Source organism: Lissotriton vulgaris, chromosome 1_1 (genome assembly GCF_964263255.1).
Source record: "Lissotriton vulgaris chromosome 1_1, aLisVul1.2, whole genome shotgun sequence".
NCBI classification, from domain to species: domain Eukaryota; kingdom Metazoa; phylum Chordata; class Amphibia; order Caudata; family Salamandridae; genus Lissotriton; species Lissotriton vulgaris.
This window is the reverse complement of record NC_141685.1, coordinates 176,060,480-176,083,626: the sequence shown is the minus strand read 5'-3', so window position 1 is coordinate 176,083,626 and position 23,147 is coordinate 176,060,480.

Here is a 23,147-nt window from a genome sequence, read left to right as displayed (position 1 = left end):
AATCACAGAAGATTTTGGCGTCGTTACCGAGACTCGAACCCAGATCCCCAGGTGGCAGTGGTCTGCATTTTCTGAGATTCTGGCTTTACTGCCTCACTGATGAGTGATCCTATCCACTTACGGGTACTCACTGACACCCAAGGTGCTCCTCAGCCCTTACCTCTACGCTCAAAGATATCAATTTATAATAGGATCTTCCAGTTAAGCCATAGGCTAGTTAGTAAATTCTCTCTCTCTCAATCTATGCAGCCTCCATTTGTAGCTGCTTCGACTGCCTACTCTTTGGAGTGCAGCACGTTGGCAATCAAAGTCTTGTATAGATCATGATTACTGGACTATTTATTCTTCACAGATGTGCCTGCGATTACTCTGTGGCATACTTTTTCCCTAAAACAGCAGTCTACAGACAGTATTGCCTTGTGAGAACTAGTTGGCACTGAAAGTCTATGTACCATTCTATTGTGAGTTACCTTCAAAACTGTTTATCCTGAACTTTTTTAATGGATCAATATTGCTGATTTTTCTTTATTCCCACCACCTACAGGTGGTGTAATTGTTTTGATTTTCATTAGTAAATCTCCGTGCAAAAGACATTGCAACCTGCGCCTGGTTATAGTATGTATGAAAAGTACGTCAATTTATGAGAAAAAACCTTTAACACCACAAATTCCTTCTCTACTGCCTTTCTTCTCAGTCCACTTTACTTTCTCTCCTAACATGTCTCTCACAAATGTGGTCCCTCTTCTATCCTTTTCAGCCTTTCATTCCCTCACTCTAGTGGTCCTTCATGCTCTTACTTTATCTCTTACTTTCTCTTTCTAGCTTCTCACTTTCTTTTTCCCGTATTAACTCACTGTTTTCTTTTAACTCTCTTCCTCTTTTTCAACAGCCTTTTTTTCTTTCAATCTTGTTTTTTTCTCACGTTTTTTCTTGCTTTTACTTTTTATGTCTCACTGTCTGTTGTATTTTCGCTCTCTTGATCTTGTTCTCTTCTGATAGCTCTGCTGCTCTTTTTATCTCTCATCTCATCTTTGTCTCCTTTTATCTCTCTCTTTATTTTTGCCTTATTTGCTCTTCTTCTCATCGATTGTCAGCATCACCCTTTCTTTCCTCTTTTTCACTCTGTTCTCTGATACCTTTGGGTTTCCTCTTGCTCTCCATTTTCATCTTTCTCACTCTCCACCCTACTTGCAGAGTGTGCACCTTTGCACCTTTAAGCACTCTGAATAAGGGGGACATCATATCTGACAATCTCTGGCTGATATCCATCATCTCACAAATTCTAAATGCTAACCTTTGACTTTTTCACTCTATTCTATGATTCCCTTGATTTTGCAGTCATTTTCATGTTAATTTGTTTCTCTTTTGCTCTGGTTCTTACCCTATTTCATTCTCTCATGCTATTTCTCACTTAGTTTTCACATTCTCTTAGTCTATCTTATTATCTCTTTTGCTATTTTGGTCACACATGAGACTACCAGATTTTGAAAACAACAAAAAAACTGTATATTTTAAAAACTCTAAAAGAAGAACGACTATTTTACATCAACTGAGGGGTATGGGAAGACAGTGCTTATCAACATCGAAATGCCAAGGAAATAAATAAAATGCCATTTTAAACACTGTTTCATACCTGCTAATTAAATTGCTTTCTGATAACAGAAACTAGCCAGTCCTCCTTTTGAATACATAAAAATGTGCCTCTTTCAGCTAGCCCTCTATGAAAACAGGGACACAAGACAAATTTCTTGAAATTTGAAACAACCAGGGTTGTCCTGGTAAATCCGGGTCACCTGGTCACCCTAATCACACACGCACTTCATAACCTTTGTTTCTCCTTTGCTGTTTTCTACAACATTCACTCTTTTTTATATCCCCATTTTCTCTCTTGCTTTGTTTTCTTATATATATTCTCTGCATATCAGGTTTCAAAGAGGCTCTTCCGGGTCGCAGAGTTGAAAGGGTCTTATCTAATGTATGGTTCATATGAGGGCAGACGGAGTCACATGAGGGCACATAAATGTAAACAGCCCAGTGCAGCCAACTCTCAGGGCACTGAAAGTTAGGGGTCAAAGTGCAAAATGCTCCTAGGACAGAGAATTTATTCACATCTAGTATTAGCGCAGCAGGCACAGTGGCACCAGGGCTGAAGAAGAGGTAAGAGCTGGAGGCATGGCCAAGCCAAATACCAAGATGGTCGCTCGGCTTTGAAGCTCTGCCAGCAGTCGTTGCAACAACGTGATGTCCCGCTATTCAGCGAGGCTACCAGGCAGGGAAAAGACGCCATATTGCAGCGGAAGGGATCCTGATTAAAAGTCTCCCTGCGGTGCTGCGAGAAAACCACCGGAACGGCAGAAATCGGCGACTCCAGGCGGACGGATGACTTTCAAGATGGCGGCATCGACGATATGAGGAGACTCCGGGTGAGGCTGCGGAGGGACTGAGCCAGCAGCTGGGGTGCTACGAGTCACCGGGCCACGGGCCGGATCGTTGATCGGCCACAATCTGGGCAAAGCAGCGCTCGGTACTGGCGGGAGGTCCGTTTGACCTACGGCGGTCTGAGCGCGGCACTCTTATGTCTGCGCTGATCGCAGGGGCACACAGGGACGGTGCCTATGATCGCTCCCCCGTCGACACCTGGTACAGCATTTCCAAAGCGCTCTTTGGGATCTCCTCCCCGCATATGCACTCGCTCGGCCACGGCCTGCGCTGTTCTCCCTCTCTTCCCCCGCTGGGCTCCATTGTTGTAACGCTTCCTGGAGTGTCTGCGCTGCTCCCGGAGCGAACAACTGAATCCAAACCTCAGCAGTGTCTCCGCCCCAGCCACCAATTTATGCTGCAGCAAACTTGAAACATTAACTGTCCACTGCACATTGCCTTGTCTTCAAACAACCTGCTTCGTGGAAGTACTGTGCCTTGACCACTGCTGCGCCACAAGCTCCATTATGGGAGACAATAGTGAAATACCCAAAACCTCCCCTGTTGCCAGGAAAATACAAACACGGGTTGGATGCCCATTCCTTGCTGATTAGTTCTGCTTGCCTAATCTCTCTTCGCCAGTTACTTGCACCTGGGCTTAATTAATACTTGGCGGGTGGAACTGCGGTATGGGCAGCAAAGACCCCAAACAGCGCCTTCTCCCCTTCGAAAAGGTCACCGAAGTAGTCCAAGAAGCCCCTGACAACATGGCGGAAGGTGACCAGAAAGACACAACACCAGAGGGTGATACCAACCAATTAGGTTCCCTGCTACAAGAGATGAGAGCGGGGTTCAGAGCCCTAGATGTGCGCTTTGATGACCTATATAAGCACACAGCGGATCTGGGATCGACGATCCAAGTTCACGACAGAAAACTCGACCTGGTGGAATCGCATACATCAGATCTAGGAGATGGAACGGCGCAATCCTTGAAAAGGCTCGGCCGAATGGAACGTTACCTCAAAGACGTTGCGATCAAGAAAGAGGACGTAGAGGTGCGCAGTCGCCAAAATAACGTGCACATTTTGGGTGTTCCGGAATCGACAGCCACTGGTCGCATGGACACCTTGGTAGAAACAATCCTGATAGACTTGTTTTGTAGAGAAGTCTTCACTATGGGCTTTGTGATAGGACGCGCTCATAGATCACTAGGTCCAAGGCCCAATCCTGGATGCCCGCCCAGACCCATCACTGCCCGTGTCATGAACTTTAGGGATCGAGACACGGCACCGCGCTTGGCACGAGAACGGGGCGAAAAGGTATGGCAGGGCTCCAGGCTGTCCCTATATCCAGACTTTACAATCATGGTACAGGAGGCCAGGCGGAAATACACTGGAGTTAAGGCAACACTCAGAAATCTAGGACTGCTCTATCCAGCTCGGTTACGTGTTGAGATCAATGGGAGAGCCCGTGTCTTTGACAATCCTACGGAGGTGCAGGAGTTCTGTCACACTTACAAACTTAACACCAAACGCCCAGCTGAGGACAAAAGACTTCCTCCTCCGCAGAGTGGTTCAGACGCCAGCATGGAACTATTCTCGGGATCTGGGCACGGCTGAACTGTTAATATGGCCTTCCTTTACATGGAGACTTTATTAAGTTGGGATTTCATTCAATCACTTTATAGTATCATTTTTTATTGCCACGTAGCTGTAGGGCTGCTGCCACCACCACTAATGGTGTTCACCTTATAATTGTTGTGTGAATTTAGTAAGTACTATTTATGGTTGTTTTTCAGCGATGCAGAGGAACTATTAGTACTGCACTGTTTTTGGATAGTAATGGTTTTGCCTCTCTGGTAGGGTGGGGAGGCTGGGTGGGGGGTGAGGCTGGGACATTGTTTAGCTACACTGAGATGTTCTTAGGTACACACTTGGATGTAACTGGTAAGTACGCACGGTTGATTTCATTAAGCACTCATTTTTACCACCACCATGGCTCAGGTAGGGCGTAATTCTGTACCCTCAGAGGTGGTTTTGGTGACATGGAACGTCCGCGGCCTGAACAACACTCACAAGAAAAGGCAGATAACACAGTATTTACTACGTCACAGGGTAGATGTAGCTTTCTTACAAGAAACTCATCTGCCTCCTAGTGATCAGGCCCACTTTGCCGCAAATTGGGGAACACATCGATATTTTGCCAACTTCAGCAACTTCGCAAGAGGCACTGCCATTCTTATACATAAATGACTCCCCCTCCATTTGCATTCTGTAATACGTGACAGTGAAGGCAGGTATATCATTGTCCTGGGCACGTTAATGGGTCACAGGGTGGCATTGGTCTGTGTGTATGGCCCCCAATAGCGACTCCCTGGACTTTATTATACCCTACTCTCTAAACTGGTGCAGCTAGGCCCAGTTCCCCTTTTACTGGGGGGTGATTTTAAGATAGTCCGGGACCAGTCACTTGACACCACTTCGAGAGCACTAGATCCCAAACTGTGAGCACGAAAGGCATTGAGCTCGCTTTGCGATCAATTCTCCTTAATTGACATAGGTCGTACGCAAAACCCGCATAGCACGGACTATATTCACTACACTGGCAGTCATACCACATGGACGAGGCTCGACTATTGGCTGGCATCCCCAGAACTTATCAGCTGGTGTCATGTGATCCGGACGATTCCTTGCACATATTCGGATCAATCCCCGGTATTATTAATATTGAAGGTCCAGCGTTTCCCCATCCGCGCATTAGATGATGAAGTTTTTAGACAGGAATAACAAGAAGCGATAGGGGACTACTTCGTCATTAACACTGGTTCAGTAGACACTGTGGCAATGTTATGGGAGGGTTTTAAAGCATACATGAGGGGTGTGTGTATATCCAAAAATGCCGGTGTAGTGCGGGATTTGTACAGTAAGTTAGCCCGCCTGGAAAAGGACCTAGGGCCGTTAGACTCTGAACAACGCCAGGCGACAGGTCCCAAAATAGACAAGTGAAGTTTGTCCCTGCTCACAGAATTCAAAGATACCGGTGAGAGGGAGATCCTTTTTATGGGGAAATACTACAATGCCAGGAAATACGGCGAAGGCGAGCGGCCGGGACGAATCCTAGCACAGATGATTAGACGTCCATATTGTAAGGCATACATCCCCGAGTTGAGAACTTCGTCGGGACAGCAGATCACTGACCCACTGGATATCCAGGAGAAATTTATGTCCTATTTTAAAACATTTATACACCACTAGATTGGGTCAAGACAGGGCGCAGCAGAAGAGTTATTTGTCCGAGGTCGCTTTAGTTTATCTCGAGAAGTTTATGCAGGACTTTCTCGTTGAGCCTATCTCTGAGGGGAGCATTGATGAGGCATCCCTGCCCTGAAGAGTTCCTCGGTCCCGGGGCTTGACGGTTTCATGGCGGATTTTTATAAGGCCTATACAGATTTATTGATTCCCCATCTCCTTAAAGTATATGCAGAAGCCCTGGAGAGGCAGATATTACCTCCCACCCTGCTCGAGGCAGTCATCATTCTTCTCCCCAAACCTGGCAAGGACCCCCTGCTATGTGGTTCCTATCGACCGTTATCACTCTTAAACCTAGACTACAAGATAATGGCAAAGGCTCTGGCATGTCGCCTGTCTCTCTTAATTGAATCTATCATTTCCCCGGCCCAGTCGGGTTTCATAACCAATCGCTCGACAGCCTTCAATCTACGCACATTATTTAACACTCTGCATAGAATTAACCCGAAAATCCCTGATGCAGCAATCCTATTTGATACAGAAAAGGCATTTGACTCCCTTCAATGGCCTTTTATTTTATCCATCATGGATCGCATGAGGATGCCGTTTGGTTTCATTGTCACGACTGCCCTGCTATACAGTCAACTGCTGGCCCGGCTCCAACTAAATGGTACATTGACGGCTCCCTTCTCACTTTCACGTGGCACGAGACACTGCTTCCCGTTGTCGCCTCTGTTGTTCATTTTAGCCACGGACCCACCAATACGGCACTTCCAAGATAAACACCTTCATAGGTGTTTACACTTTACCACAGGCCCATTGTTAGTATCATTGTATGCAGATGACACGATTTTATATGTACGCAACCCCCAGACTAATTTGGATCCCATTATAAATTCTGCGCTTTGGCAGACATTCGGAATGGGAATCAATTGGAACAAATCTGTAATTTTTCCACTCACTGCCAGCACAGACAAGTGGGACTTGGAATTCCCCCTGGAATGGAATACTGACTCGGTTGAATACCTGACCATACATATACACTTAGAAACAGAGCAGATCATCCGCCGCAATTACGGACAGCTGTTTCCAAATTAGAGACTCAAACAGAGAAATGGCTAAAGCGCCCACTATCCATGGCTGGACGAGTTTCCCTCATTAAGATGGTCGTGCTTCCTAAATTTTTATATCTATTTCAAAACATCTCGATCCCTCTCATGAATAAATTATTTTCGACCCTTCGATCACACTTAATAAGATTAGTATGGGGTGGCGGAAACGCCAGGGTAAACTGGCGGGTTTTGACACTCCCCTGCGATAGAGGTGGGTTTGGGGTCCCTGATTTACAAATGTACTATTTAGCTGCACAGTGCAGTTTTGCACAGACATGGTACCACCCTGATGCCAGAATTCCACACCTCCGACCAGAGTCTGACTTAGTCCTCCCGGACATTTTAGCAGTGATATTACCGAAGGGTTTCCCCAAAGATATCCAACGAGCATCGACCACTAGTTGGGCATGTGAGAAATTGCGTTGCATAAAACACACACCATTGCTTTATTCTTCTGATCTCCCACTCCCGAACCCTAAATGGATACCTATAACTAGCAAAAAGCTCATACAGAAGATATGCGCTAAATTTGACATTGCTAAGATAGGCGATCTATTTCCAGATGGACATATTTTTGATCCTGATGCTGAGTCCTTGTTCCCTGGTGCTATATTCATGGACAGATAAGTCCTTCTATGAATCTGTTCTGCCCTGCGAGCTATTTTACCGGACTACCCTCTGGAACCTCCTTCCTTCCCCCCACTCACGACAGTGATTAGCAGCGAGAGAGGGGTACATCTAATATCCAAGCTCTATAAGGCATGCACTGCAATCGTAGAAAGAGTACGCAGTGCCTGGGAGACCGACTTGGGTAATCCGATCACAGACGAACAGTGAGCTGCCTGCTGTGCAGTTACGAAAAATGTCTCCCTTAATAGCCGACACAAACTAATACACTTTAAATTTCTTTGTAGGATATACATTAAGCCCTCCAGACTCCACAGGATAGACCCTGCCAGACCGCACCATTGTGCAAGATGCAACGCTCCAAATGCAGACTTCGCCCACCTCGCCTGGACCTGTCCACGCAATCACTCATACTGGGTAGGAATACATAAGATAGTGAGTGGCTTGGTTAAGGTACCGATGACCCCCTTGCCCGAGATTGCCCTGTTGGGATATGTAAAGCATTTCCCACCAGCAATTCGCAGGTTTGTTGTCATCAGCTTACTTCTGGCCAAAAGGAAGGTATCCATTCATTGGGGTGGCAGAACAGCACCCTCAGTGAAGGGATGGCTGAAGAGCATGGCATCCTGTTCCACACACAGCGACCTATACGCAATAACGGTCCCCCCACCTCCAGGCCCAGAGATATCTGGGGAACTTTCAGAACATACCTAGAGGCGCAGCGGCAACCCCCCCTACCTGGAAAGAACAGGGCATAGTCCCAACAGGGGTGGTTTAGACTGTCCCGAGATACATGTCAATAATCAACTACACCGGATGCTAAACTCCTTTTTTGACGTTCGTACAGTTGATGTATTCCCATGCCATGATTGTAAACACTGTTTATGTGAATCAGAGTCAAGAACGATTGTAACAGAAAATATGTTAGCAGCAGAGGGACTTGCTTTATGTAACATGTGATCACTCTGCGGCATTGATTGAGCCCTTGACAGTGTGTATTATGTCTACCTGTACTTGCCAAAGGATTTTACTTGTCCTAGTGTACTTTTTTACTCATACATAAATGCAAAATAAAGTTTAAAAAAAAATAAGGGGTAAGAGCTCACTGAAGCCTACCCTACGCCCACACAGGAGCAGCAATCATTAGTGAAGCAGGTGCAAGGAAGCTCACCAAGGTACAATTTCTGTAATCAGATTTAAGATATATATAGCCAATCACCGTTGCATGCAAGACCGTCTGTCTATCAGATCGGATAGATGGCTTTGCATACCCAACGAGACTACATGCTAGGACTTATCAAAGGCAATAATCCTATCATGATTTTATCTGACTGGATGCGATGGTGATTACCAGCTTATTGACATTGCATCTCTTAATAAGAATAAGCGACTTGGTGTTTTTCAATAAAACAATTTCAATATGGATCGAAGGAATTAAATCAATCATGATTGATACGGTGATTGCCTATATATCTATACTACATCTGATTACAGAAATAGCACCTTGGTGAGCTACTATAAAAGACTATTCCAACCCTGATGAAGTCCATGTTGGACGAAACGCGTTGGCTGGGCTGATGCATTTGAGTACAAATAAAGAATACATTGAAAAAAGAAATCTCAAGACCCTGCGCTGTATTTTATGATTTGGTGGATCTTATAATATTTTGTTTAGTTTGCAAAGGAAATGAGGTTTAACATGCTTGAGTATAATTGATGAAAGAATCTAGTTATAACTGCATGCTCCTTTTCAGAATTTGACAATCCTAGTCAGGATAAGGCACACGCAAACCCCAAATTAAACTGTGGTCAACCCCCTGGTAGCTTGTTACGGAGCAGTTAGGCTTAATTTACAGGCAATGTGTAAATATTTGTGCAACACTTCAAACAGTAAAACAGCGTAAACAGCACACAAAATCAACACCAGGTTAGAACAATAGAGCTCAGTTTCATCAACAAATCGAAACCCAAAAGACAAAAATCTAATCAGTATAACCGGAGATATGAATTTTAAAGTATAAACTTCTATATAGCACCTAAAAACATAAAGCGCCAACCGAGGCAATCTGGTCATGCTGGACCAGGTTAAAGTCAAAAGTTAACGCTGATCACGATGGAGCGCAAATTAGATAGAGCCCTAGATTAGTTCAGCTGAAAGTTTACCTTCTCAAGTTTTGAGCCAAGAGCCCCGTTCGCATTGGAGAGGGTCGCAGGGAGTAAGGAGAGAGTTGATGGCGGTGGTGGACATGGCACAAAAAGCAGGCTAGGTGTCGCAGAAGGTCGGGCTGGAGGATTACGTTGTTGGTCTTCCAGATCGATTGATGCTTTCCGTGCAAGGAGATAGGCGGCAGGGGCTCGTGCTGAAGTTCTGTGTAAGCAGTGGGTTTCGGGTTCGAATGGGCTTATTTGCACTCATGAAGAGTTCAAAAGCTTGATTTAGGAGCCCACTGAACCACAGCAAGAGTCTAGGGCCTGAGAAGCACCGTTTGGGAGCAAGGAATGCGCTGAAGACTGGGCCAGGCACTTCCACAAAATGAACGGGATGTCAGGAACAGCACCAGCCCTCACTGCACAAGCTTCTGTTGATTGTAAATACAAGAGCATGGCTTTAACCCGTTTACTGCGGCGGCAATTCCTCTGCGGTGTGGGCCTTCGAATGCGCGGGCGGGGCTGTGTCGGCCAACGGACGTGCGCAGCACAACTAACGTAGTGTTTGCGACGGCCGTTGGCCGACACACGCACGCAAAGGGTTAAAAAAAATATTTGCTGCAAACCCCAGATCAGCCAAATTAAAAGATGCTCCTGTGGACACACTTGTGTCAAAAACATATTTTATAGATGCGGGCAGCAAGTGGGTAAAGTTTGTGGTTGCAGTGGCCCAGGAGAAAGGTAAGAATGTGCAACTTGAGATTCGGCGACTATGGCGGCATTCAGAATCATGCCTGAAGACTCCAAAAGCAGCCCGCCGGAGCTTGAGGAATTGCCAGTTCTGAGTTGCAAACTGCAATAGTCTTTAGTCTACAGACCTGAGGATTTGTGACTGGGAGCCCCAAGGCCACGACGAGCCTCCAACAGCCTGGGCGCAGGGCATTGGATTTATTTAGGCATTTTTTTATAGCGCATACTTTACCCAGCGGTGTCAGAGCGCTTCACAATAGAGCGAAGTATATAGGATTAGATATTATGGTAACATATTTACAGAGTATAAATCCGCCAAAAATTACACGATACAAACTAAATTTGGAGCGATTAGGGTTCCCAAAAAACACATTCCACAGTTGAAGCGTAAGGACAAACTAGTCTCCAGAGAGGAACACAAAACAGTCAATGCCTCCAGGCTGTGTAGGTGTATTGTTTTGACCACTCCCACAGGCCCTGCACCCAACTCACAGACCCCGCCCCATTGCCAAAGGCCCCGCCCCCACAGACACCACACCCTTGTAGGTCTCATACGTCACCGCTTCCACTGCTGCCTCTAGGCCTTTTCTCCCCTTACCTCTCTTGTGGGTTCGAGAGGGGAGAGGTTGGGCAGAAGGGGGGACAGTGTCGGCCTGGTTGGAGGGGACACACCCGTGACAGCAAACGCCACTCTGATGATCTGTAGCTGTGCATGCGCAGGATGTATGCTCGTTATGGCCGCGCATGCGCTGAGAATAGCGAAGCACATAAAACTGTAAGAGTGTGTCATTGAGCGGCCCGCAGGGAAGCGCGGCCTACAGAGTCCAACCGAGCGGGGACGCAACTGGGACCGTCCACACCGTCTTCCATTCAGAAAAACAGAAAACACCAGGACTGAACTAAGAGCGCGGGTTAAAGAGGTCTTGATGGGTTAACAGCTGCGCATGTGCTGGGGACAGACACTTCCTCCCGCCACGGAGCGCGGGTTAAAGAGGGCCTTGTATTAACAGCTGTGCATGCGCTGAAGACAGACACTGCTTCCCGCATCGGAGCGCGGGTTAAAGACGGACTTGCATTAACAGCTGCGCATGCGCTAGGGCCAGACACTTCCTTCCGCCATGGAGTGCGGGTTAAAGAGGGCCTTGTATTAACAGCTGCGCATGCGCTGAAGACAGACACTGCTTCCCGCATCGGAGCGCGGGTTAAAGAGGGCCTTGTATTAACAGCTGTGCATGCGCTGAAGACAGACACTGCTTCCCGCATCGGAGCGCGGGTTAAAGACGGACTTGCATTAATAGTTGCGCATGCTCTGAGGACAGACACTGCTCCGAGGCCTTGGATTACCATGAGCGCCTCAATGCCATGACAGGGACACTGCTGCAGCAGCTCTAAGCAGCAGGGAGAGGGAGCACAGAGGGGTGAGACTCTGAGACACACATTTAAAAAATCAATCAATAAAATCTTTATTCAATCTCTTAAACACAGATCATAAAAGCACAATTTAAATCAGTGATCAACGACCAGCCCCAGTTCATAACAAGTTAAAATCCTAGAGCAAGTAGAAATATTTAAAAAGAACATCAAATAGTTTTACAGGAAATTTTATCTCATAAAGTGCATCATGTGCCTCATAGACCGAATCCAGTCAGTTTACATCAAATTACTCATTTCTGCATATAATTGTTAGTTAAAACCAACCTCGCGCCTTTCTCCTTTTCATACAGGCCCACAAACAGGTGGCTACCGAAAAACAGACAACGGGATCAGGCAGAGATTTAAAGAAGTAACGTGCCACCTGGCATTGTTTAAAATTGGGGCGCCTTAAAATCGGAAGGATAATGTCTTCTCATCCTGTTTTATAAAACCCACAAAACAAGACTAGGTGCAGGTCGGATTGGGGGGAATGGTTGACGTAGGGACACAGCATTAATCTGAGTGTTTGAATCTTCTCTCCGTATAACCTAACATCAAGGAGAGGAGAGTCAGACAAAATCTCAATAGTTCCTATCCAGCACGTAGTGGTTCATGCTAGATAGGAATATCCTCCCTCTGGCCTAGGGGAAATCAGATAATATGCAAGGACCGTCTTTTTTCTGTAATTCCTTTCCCTGCGAAGATAATGAGCCCTCCACATAAAAATCTCAATTAATTTCTGTTTTGAAATCTTCCTGCATGCCGTTTAATCCTTAAATAATTCTCACAACCAAATTGCCATTAATTCTGATTCCACATAACTCAGCCATCTGATCTTATTGTAATGGTCTAATTTTAAACCATCTTTAAATATGTTTGTATTAAATTGGTGCTAGTCTAATGGTATGTAACATGTAAGGTAACCCCAATTCTATATGTAAGATATCATTTGAATAAGTGGATGGTATGGACACTAGGGACTTAAAAATGATCTTCAAGTTTTTGGAGACAGCCGGTAGGCGCCATACCCCAGACTCCTGCCCCTTATGTGGCCATTGCCTTCATTTTGGCCTGAGAAATGTTTTTAATTGGGTCAAGGGGCTAGTGTCTAACTTTTGGAGAAGGCCTTAATAGCTTTCAGACTTCTTTCCATTCCTAGTGCTCTTGCCGATACCAGGTTCTCCCAAGTTTGATTTTTATCAAATAAGACTTCCAGGTATGGGAAGGACTCTACCACTTCTGTTTTCTGGCAATCCATATGGAAGTGTGGGGATTTATCAGCTTTGCCAGACCCTGCTATAATGACGATTTTGTATCATTTACTTTAAGGTCCAGCGAAGCCATGAATGATGCATATGTTGTTATGAGCCATTGGAGAGCTTCCCCCATTCTTGCAATGAACACTGCATCATCGGCGTAAGCTAACATTGGTAGTGGGTTGGTGTCAAACACTGGCACGTCCGGGGATGAGTCCGAGAGGGCTGCCTCAACCCTGTTTGTATATCTGGAAAAAAAGAAACGGGGCGAGGACACATCCCAGCTTAACTCCTCTAGCAATCTTAAAGGGGCGGGTTCATTTCCCATTTTTGCCATACGGGACACATGCAGTGGCATTTAATATAGTTGGCGGATAAAGTTAATTATAAATGGATCAATCCCCATCTCCTCCAATAAATATCAAAGTTTCTGATGGCTCACGCAGTCAAATGCAGCTGATACGTCTATAAAAGCCATGTAGATTTTCCCGTCTTTTGATCTGGTATATTTGTCTATACATAGTGACAGGTTTAGACATTGGTCTGTAGTGGCTTTTTCCCTCTGGAAGGCATACTGCACCTGCATTAAGATGTTTCTTGGGTCCACTCTTCCAGCCTGAATAAAAGGAACCAACCCATAAGTTTGGCAGTTGTGTCCAATAAGGAGATAGGCCTATAGTTCTTTGGGCTTCCCCAGTCCCCTTTTTTGTATATCAGAATAATTACAATATGCTTCCAGGAAGGCGGAGGCCCATCTATAACTATGCTGTTAAAAACATTTGTTAGCAGCAGAGCCCTCAAATCTTGGTTTCCCCGAAAAAGATCTATCGGCACCCCATCAGGTCCTGGGGTTTTCCCAGCAACCACAGGCCGCCAACCCTCTTCTGAATTCTGAGAGTGAAAAAAAAACCTGCAATTTAGTATCTGTGTCACTAGAGGGCACCACAGGAGCAGTGTTTGAGGTGAATATAAATTCACAGTGTGCCACCCATGCTTCTTCACCTACAGTGTCGGATCCTTAGTATTTTTTAAATAGGGAGTGTTTATTACTTTCTAAAAATCTCTGCTATTGCATGTCCTAGCTGCCTGATCGAGGCCTTCCCAGGCCTCCTCCCTCATATCCCTCTCCCTGTTCCGTCGAACCGACTTATAGTCACTGCATAGCGATCTCTCTCAAGATTGGTATGTTTGCCAAACCCAAAACCAGTGGAGAGGCCGCTGGACTTCACCAAGTGGTTCACAGCCTTCTCTGGGAACTGTTCTCTGGTAATTGCAGAGACAGACTTCTGGCCCTTTCTGGGCCAGATGCAGGGTCCTATGACCTCATGAAGAAAACTCTGATTGAGGGCTTTGGACTCACTACTGAGGAGTATAGAATTAGGTTCAGGGGGCTCACAAAACCCAGACCCAATCCTGGATAGATTTTGTAGAGTACTCAGTAAAGAGACTGGATGGTTGGTTAACTGGACACAATGTGCATGATTTTACTGGACTTTATAATTTGTTTATGAAGGAACACATTTTGAGTAATTGCACAAATGAAAAGTTGCATCAGCATTTGGTAGACCTAGGTCTAATTTCTCCCCAAGAATTGTGTGGTGGGAATTCCTAAGAACTGGAGGAGAGTGATCACTGGGTTTCCCAACTGGGAAGTCGTGTGAGACTGCAGTGCGCAGAGACCAGTGCTGAGGTCTAAGAAAATATGCGGATTCTGCAGCATAAAGGGTTAAAATGAAATTGAGAAGTAATTCCAAACCCGCCGCTGAAGTTATACCGGACTTTTGAGTATACAGTAAAGCAATAACCCCATAACAGAGCAATGGAGATTCTCGAGAACGTGGTCATAGACGACACAAAAGTGCTGATCAGGAGTCAAGTTGCAACGCTAGGATCCCTAATTGGTCTCGTAGTGATCCGATACCTGTGCAGCGGCAGCCACAAGTCTCAGAGAACCGCTGGTCAGACGTACCTTGTCGGAGCTCCAGAGCGGAGGGGTGCCGTGGCTGTCAGTGAAAGCGTCATGGCACCAAAGAATGCGGCGGCGGCTGCTAAAGCAAGGGCGGCAAGACTGGCAGCCCGGGACGGTGCAGAGCCTGTGAGGCAAGCAGGCGGTGTTCCAGAGCCTGCCCCAGGAGCTACCGAAAACATTCCAGCTAAGACACGAAGCAGGGTGTAACTTCTACACGGAAGGGAAGTCTGACTGCCCCCTCTGTCGTTGACCTCCTCCGCAAGACGCCGGCGAAAATCCTTCTGGGTCAAGGTGGGAGGAGTCAGCCGGGAACTCAACAGACACCAGCAGCCGCAAAGGGGGCGAAGGCGGTGGATGAGCAGAGTAACCAGCAAAGCAGCGACGCGGACGTCCCTGGGATAACTGTGATAACGGGGACAACTGACGCTAACACAGTAAGCCCTACACATAATGATACAGCAGCTGGGGTTGAAGCAAGCATGAATGTGATAGGGGGTGTGGAGGTACAAGGGGGTGGAACTCCTGCGGACTTGGCTGAACAAATTACTACTCCCCTCCACATAGCCATCGATGACATTATCCCTATAGATACTCAGGTGCATACAGATGATCGCAAAATGCCTGAGAGCACAATTCAAATAGAAGTGCCCCAGACGGAGCCAATGAGGTCTATGGCAGCTAAAATTAACAAAAAATGTATCGATTCCGACCCGGACAGAGATAAAGATCCGAGCAATTTTTTCTCATTCTCTGACAAACTTGGGTGGTCTGATGACACAGGATCTCCTCTGAGTGATTCAAGTGATGACAAAATGAGTGCAAAAGAGCATAGAGCAGGCCAAAAAACTGTCCTAAAACGCAGAGCCATCAGGATACAGCAGAGCTAGCTTGGGACTACACGCCATCAAATCACCTCACAGCATCATTAACACCGCCAAGCTTTGTAAATATAACACAACATTCGGACTCCCCCACATACCAAAGCTCAACCTCACCTACAATTGAAACTGCACTTCAAGCTATAGCGGCGCACAGAGAGGAGACATCTAATGATGGGTGCAAGGCCCAAGCTGCTCTCCGTAAGGCTCAAGGGGTGGTGCGCAAACTCTCAAGAAAAGTTGGGACATTTAGTGATCGAATGACAGATTTAGAGTCTAGAATTGTCTCTAATGAGTCTGAGACGGCTGAAAATCATGAACAGATTGACGCACATGAGGCTAAACTATCAGATGTGAGGTGGAAGCTGGAGGACATGGAAAATCGATTACGTAGGAATACTCTACACATGCTAGGTATCCCTGAGGAAATTGAAGGGGGAGACGCCCGCTCCTTCGTAATACAACTTTTTCGTGACTCTCTCCCTGAATTGTCTAGCTAGAACTGGGACTTTCAACGAGCCCACCATGTCCCTCTTACTCTAAGACACCCGGTCAAAGCTGGGGGGTATCCAAGGGCTATTTTAGTCTATTTCGGCAACTTCCTCTTAAGACAGGCAATTGCTGAGAAGGCCAGGCCAGAAGCAAAAAGGTCCAGGGGGTCAAAAAACATACTTCGTATGCCCGGACTTCTGCCACGCAACTGTGGAGAGGAGGTGGCGGTTTCGCCGACTCATTAAACCCTTCCAAGGAAGGCGATAATCTAACGCTAGAAATAGGGTTACTCGCTCATGCTTTTTCACTCAACCCCTTATATTATCCATAATACTCCATAGACATCTGGAGTGGGTAAGAGGGCAATATCCGCCAGAGTCGAGTAGGACGAAAAAACTCCTGCAGGAACGCTCTTGGTTTATTCAGCGTTGAAGGATACAGTGTTCCAAAATATTGTGCACCTAATCTCTGTTCCCTTGAATCCTACTCTGAATAAAAAATGCAGTCGGAAGAAGAAAACACCAACGCGAGAGATCTTGCTAGACGGTTAATAGAAGCTGATGATAGCATTTTACAAACTAATGCGGAAGCAAAACTTATTCCAATAAATATAAGGAAAATTTTGACTTACAAATTAATAAACAACGGTGTAACACCGAAAGGTGGGACAGTCGTATTTGTAGTGGAGGCACACGAATATCGGCAGACAGAGGTATTCTATTCCTGGATAAGATTCCCAGAAGTAAATCAAATAACAAAAGAGTTTCCCTACTATGAACCAGGTGATACTCCAACGGAACATGTTCCCCATGAGGAAATTGAGATTCCACTAACTTACCAACAGCACGAGCTTTGGTTTAAAGGCGCCCTACAACACTGTGAACACATAACAAGGCCCGGTCCTCTAGGGAGACTGGGAGCAACTTGGCCAGTTTTAGCCGGCTACACACCTCATCCGGACGTAAGAAAAATGTCTAAAGAAGAGGTGATTACCCAGCTAGAAGAACTAGTTAAAATTCACAGACAATTAGTCCAATATGTCATGAGGACTTTGACGGTCCACCCGACAATAGGACTCCCATAACAGACCCCTCATCAGGGGACTACAAATAAAATTACACCACAAACAATTCAGTCAGTAATTGGAAAGTTACCTACTAAACGGGAACAAATACCATTTTGGCTAGCACAAAAAATCACTCAAATAGAGGCAGTTTTTCCTGATAGTACACCTCATTAAAAACACAGAATTCTGACCATTTGTCTACCAATGGGGATTGCAACACATGTGGAAGACTGCTACACTTGGGGTACAGTCTTTGCTTCAATCTATACAAAAACACATGGTGTTCCGTCTATGGCGGTAATACCAGACATTCAGAAACAGATTCAGAATGAATATGGCCCAGAACCAGCCCTAAATTTAGGTATGAAGTTACTGAAAAATTTTAAACAGGTATCAGCTATATTATTAGCTAATGTAAGAGGTGAAGCAGCATCTGTAGCAATCCGCCATAGGCTAAGAGAAATAGATGAGGAAGATCAGCCCCAGGAACTAGCCAGAATAATGGAAAAATGCTATGAAGAACTGGGTAGAGATAGTTTGGGTGGGAAACCACTAAAACCCCAACTACCAGATAGCACAGAGAAGTCGTTTGTAAAAAACACTTCAAATACTCCTAAAAATAGATGGGAAAGTAATAAAAAAAACTACACCCAGGGAGAAACAATTTAAACAAAGAGGGAGATCACCCAAGAGAAGGAACAAAACTCTGACTACATGGCCCCTAGAGAATACAAACCGGCTCTGGGACATGACGAACATACGGTAGCCTCAGGGGAAACTCCTAATCCTCCAGTATTGATTTGTCCCGAAGCCCTGGAGAGCATTACGCACTTCATGTTTAATTTGTCCCGAACCCCTGGACAGCATTGTGCACTTCAAGCACCTAGTGACGTACATATGTCCAACCTTGTGCGTCAAACCAGTCACCTAGCTAGTATAAAAGCAGCCAGGTTGGTCCAGTCAAACACGCGGTGGTTTTCTGGAGCTGATCGACTGACCTCGTCCCAAGCCCAGCAGATGAGAGACCTGAACCCAGCCGACCCTCCTACTTGACGCACTGAGAGAGAAGCTGCCTTTTTCTCCAGCCGAGAAAATCCAGCTCCGGTGTTCCCTGCTTGCCACAGCCGGCTGCCGGGATATCGAGTTCAGAGATTCCAGTCTCTCACATTCTGAAACAAGGTATGGAGCTGATTAGCCACAGAGAATGATTCTTGGTTTTTAGAATAATCTGGTAGAGAAATTATTTAACTTAACTGAGGTTCTCACTTATCTTTTCCCGTTCACAACTTAGGTTAGGAATACGGGGTAGGCATAAGGTAGATTAAATCAGTTGAGTTAGCTTAGCTATTTTTAGTTAGCTTTCTATTGTATAGATTTTAGGATATGTTTTAGATGCATGTTATGGCTAAGAAACGATAACATGCTTTTGCAATATTACTTTATAATACTCTTTTTACTGTATGCACTATATTTTATTATAAGCATTGCTATTGTGGCAATTCACTTCTCCTGTGTGAGAAAACAGACTGTTCAATAAATAACACCTTTTATTGAAAACGCCCGTCTCTCTTTCTCTACACTTTCGAGTGAAACTAAGAATGCATATTTAAGTGAGTAAAACCGATTCTATTGTTTTTCACGACTGGAGATTTACTCCTAACTCATGGAGATACAAAGTGGTCATGTTTTATGGTTGTCAGAAGGTAAATCTCTTCTTGTCTAAGTAGGCACTATAATACCACATCCTACATTCGAGAAAGTTTCTAGTGACCTCTGAGCTAGCTGGCAAAACCCCTTAAGTCTAATGTTGTCAGCAGGGGACCCTTGGTAACCTCAGTTAACCTCTTAAGCGTTGCTGGCGGCCAACGGTCGTCACGAGCGCTACCTCCCCAGTGCTGCGCACGACCATTGGACGTCCATTCAGCACTAGTTCCAATGGACAGCGCAGCACTGGGGAGGGATATTTGCGAAGCAGCTAAGGTGTTACTGGTCTTTTGTTGTTGATGTTATTCCAATGCGCAGATGCCTATGGAGATAATAGGAACTACACTACAGTACCACCTCCTCTGCACTCCTGGACAGGCCTCACCTGCACTTAATTAGTGAAAGAAGGGGGTTCCCCAATGGGTTTTAAGGATGTGGGCAGGCTGTAGGGGGGAAGAATCTGAGAATAGAACAAAAAAGAGCAACCCTGCCTTATGATATAGTGGTCCCAAAAATGGGATCCAAACAATATAATCGGGGTGATTTATCTAAGAGCCAGCATTGCACATAACAAGAAACGGGTCAATCCAAATATACTCAAAGAAGATTTTTTAGAATATATATATTTTTAATTTTTTTATCTTCTTTGAATTAATGTAGCAAAAGGTACAAAAATTGATTGCATTGTTTAAATCCACATTATATTTGGAACATCAAAGACCTATATATGGCAACCACAAATGTGGGACATGCCATGTTTGCCCACAGGCCATTGTGGGAGAAACTGTCAGCACCAATACTCGTACGGTATCAGTACGACGTAATGCCACTATGACCAACTGCCGTACCAGCAATATCATATATTTGATATTGTGTCCATGCGATCTCTCCTATGTCGGGGAAACAGGCAGAGAATGTCGAGTGCGAATAGGGGAACATAAGTCAAACATCAGGAACAAAAAAATCGCAGCCCCTATTGTAGCACATTGGCTAGAAAAAGAACACAAAGAACTGGAACTTTGCTGGTTCATCCTGGAAAAAATAAAGGCCTGCCCAGGAACTGATCCTGTGGGCCTACGAAAAAAACGAGAAGTGTTTTGAATTTTTTTCTTGAATGCTGTAACTAAGGGACTGAACGAAGAATGTCCTTGGCACCAGGCATTCTTGTAAAACAACCTCAGGTTACAGGATTTAAGAAATCCAAAGCAAATAGGGAGAAAAAATCTTATTATCTGGCAGAATTCTTATATTGGACTTATTTCCAATATTATATGGGTGATTATGAAGTGGACTAACACAATGGACTGGTCCCCGATGTTTAAATGAGGACCGCACAAGTGAAAACAAAACTATGGCATACCTTGGTGCGTGTTTTTCCTAATATACGTCATGCAAATATCAAGACCATTTAAATTAAAACTTGATTTATATAGATAGTGAACCGAAACAACCCAATTTTGTTAAAAAAATAAAAAAATAGGAGTTTACTCTCTCAAGAGGGCCGCCGCCCGCCAACTGAAAGAATTAGGTTGAGCCAATTGTTGCATGACGTTTTTCCTAATATACGTCATGCAAATATCAAGACCATTTAAATTAAAACTTGATTTATATAGATAGTGAACCGAAACAACCCAATTTTGTTTAAAAAAATAAGAGTTTACTCACTCAAGATGGCCGCCGCCCGCCAACTGAAAGAATTTTGTCTGTCATTTATGTTCACTGCCCTAGCACAGCTGATCCTTCTCACCAGAGGCGCGTAGAACTGCTTATTTAAATAAGAACAGGCACCAAACAGGTGAGAGCCCTGTCTCCCGTTGCGGTTGGTCGACCGGTGGAGTCGACGGAATCCCACTGAATGACGATCCACTACCACTCTAAGGTATGTGTATACTCCGATATCCCGCTGCTTACGCGAAACTCCTGTAGATTGCGAGTCAAATTATATATATATATATAATTGGTCTTCTATCTTCCGTTAGGAATTCCCATCTACAGCCACTCGCTCGCCGCTCACATAGCAGTAACTACGGCGCAACGCCCCACCCACAACCACTCGCCCGCCGTTTACGGAATTGTGCCTACTACACAGTGCTCCGTGAGAACGATCTTAACTGCTCTCCGGTAAACGGTTTTACCATTTAGGTAACGGAACCTTTGGTTTTTAGCCTTTTAGGTTTCAGGATAGACAGCGTTCCTAGGATGATCATGGCCATAACCAGCCCTCCTCTTTTTTGTCAGGAATCCTTACCGAAAGCCACATACCTGTCCCTTGGAATCTTATCAGTTATACACTCTCATCGGAGAGCAGACTCAAGAACCCCTCAGGAAAATCGTTAATTGCACTGTTATCTCTTCCTGCAACACAGGATCATAGGACCTCAGGCCGTTTTCGAACGTATTCAAAACTAAACATTGGAGTCTAAATACTGTGTCTGAAAGTAAAAATGGAGAGTTGAATTACAACTTATTTTTTTAAAATAAGAAAATGAAAAAAAAAACCATGTCGTCTTGTGATTTCCTTACTTGAAACAGTGCCCTGACCAACATCAAATCCATCAGGCTCTAATTGAATTAAACTTTATCTTGACTACAGGACTACAGTACCCAGTACCCAGTATGAATGGAACCAGAGTTATCCTCCTTGTCCTTAGGTCTTCTGGCCACGAGTATCTGTTCCCCTAATATTAGGATTCCTATATAGGTAATATATCACTCAATCTTTTTTGTCTTACCAGTTACATTTCTTAAGATTGAGGAATAGTATGTTATGCTTAAATACATCGTGTTCTCTTTTTCCTTGTTAAATTTGAAAATCTCTACCCTCCAAACGAATTATGCCAGTAATCCCCTTGCTCTGACACACATTATGTAAGTATAATACTAGATTGTAAATGATATTTTCTAAATAGAGGTTGGGTCTCCTAAAATAAACTCCTGACAGCTATAACTGATCGCTATAACAACAGTTAAATCCAATTCTATGGATCATAGTTCCAATTGCGGAAACTCAGTCAATGCACGCCAGAATGAATGTGTATATGTATGAGGGAAGCTTAAATAGTTTGAATATGAGAGGTGTCATGAAATGTACTCAATGGTTCACTTAGACAAGGTTATCAAGTTGCCTCTAACAGACCTCACCCGACGGGGAGTCTGTCTTTGGGAGTGTCACTAGGTAGTTTGGCATTGCACAGCCACAAGAAGTCAACCACACAGTTATCATACTAATAACCAATGTTTGACTAAAAATGTAAAATGTATTAAACAAATAGAAAATACATGTTTGTATAATCTAAACTTGTATTGTGTACATTGAACAAAAATCTAAGATACTGTTTTTATTTCTGGATTTTATACCTGTTCCCCTCCCAGTAAACAACCCCTAGCCCTGACGAAGGTGTGGCCCCACTGGCCAGTCACCGAAACGCGCGTCGGCTTGCGTTTCCAGGAATTCGGCATATTGACCTATATTCATCAGGACTCCTCTATATGTCATCTGCCTCCTGGAATAACATTCTGATTTATGCAACAAATTTACCATCTTTGTGTTGCAAACACCAGGACTACATGAATGAATGAAAGTTGAATGAAAGAACACTAGGTTGAGTGATAAGTAAGCTTGAGAGTATGAATGCAGTGTGGTATGTTACTGGGTAGGCTATGCCATAGGATGAATTTTCCTCTTTTTTATCTCTCCCCTTATCATGTGTGTCTTTGATGTTCCAAATATAATGTGGATTTAAACAATGCAATCAATTTTTGTACCTTTTGCTACATTAATTCAAAGAAGATAAAAAAATAAAAAATATATATATATTCTAAAAAATCTTCTTTGAGTATATTTGGATTGACCCGTTTCTTGTTATGTGCAATGCTGGCTCTTAGATAAATCACCCCGATTATATTGTTTGGATCCCATTTTTGGGACCACTATATCATAAGGCAGGGTTGCTCTCTTTTGTTCTATTCTCACCTGCACTTAACCCCATGGACAGGACATGCTTCACTTCCTCTGCACCCTGGACAGGCCTCGCCTCCACTGCTCCCCCTGGACAGGCATCTCCCC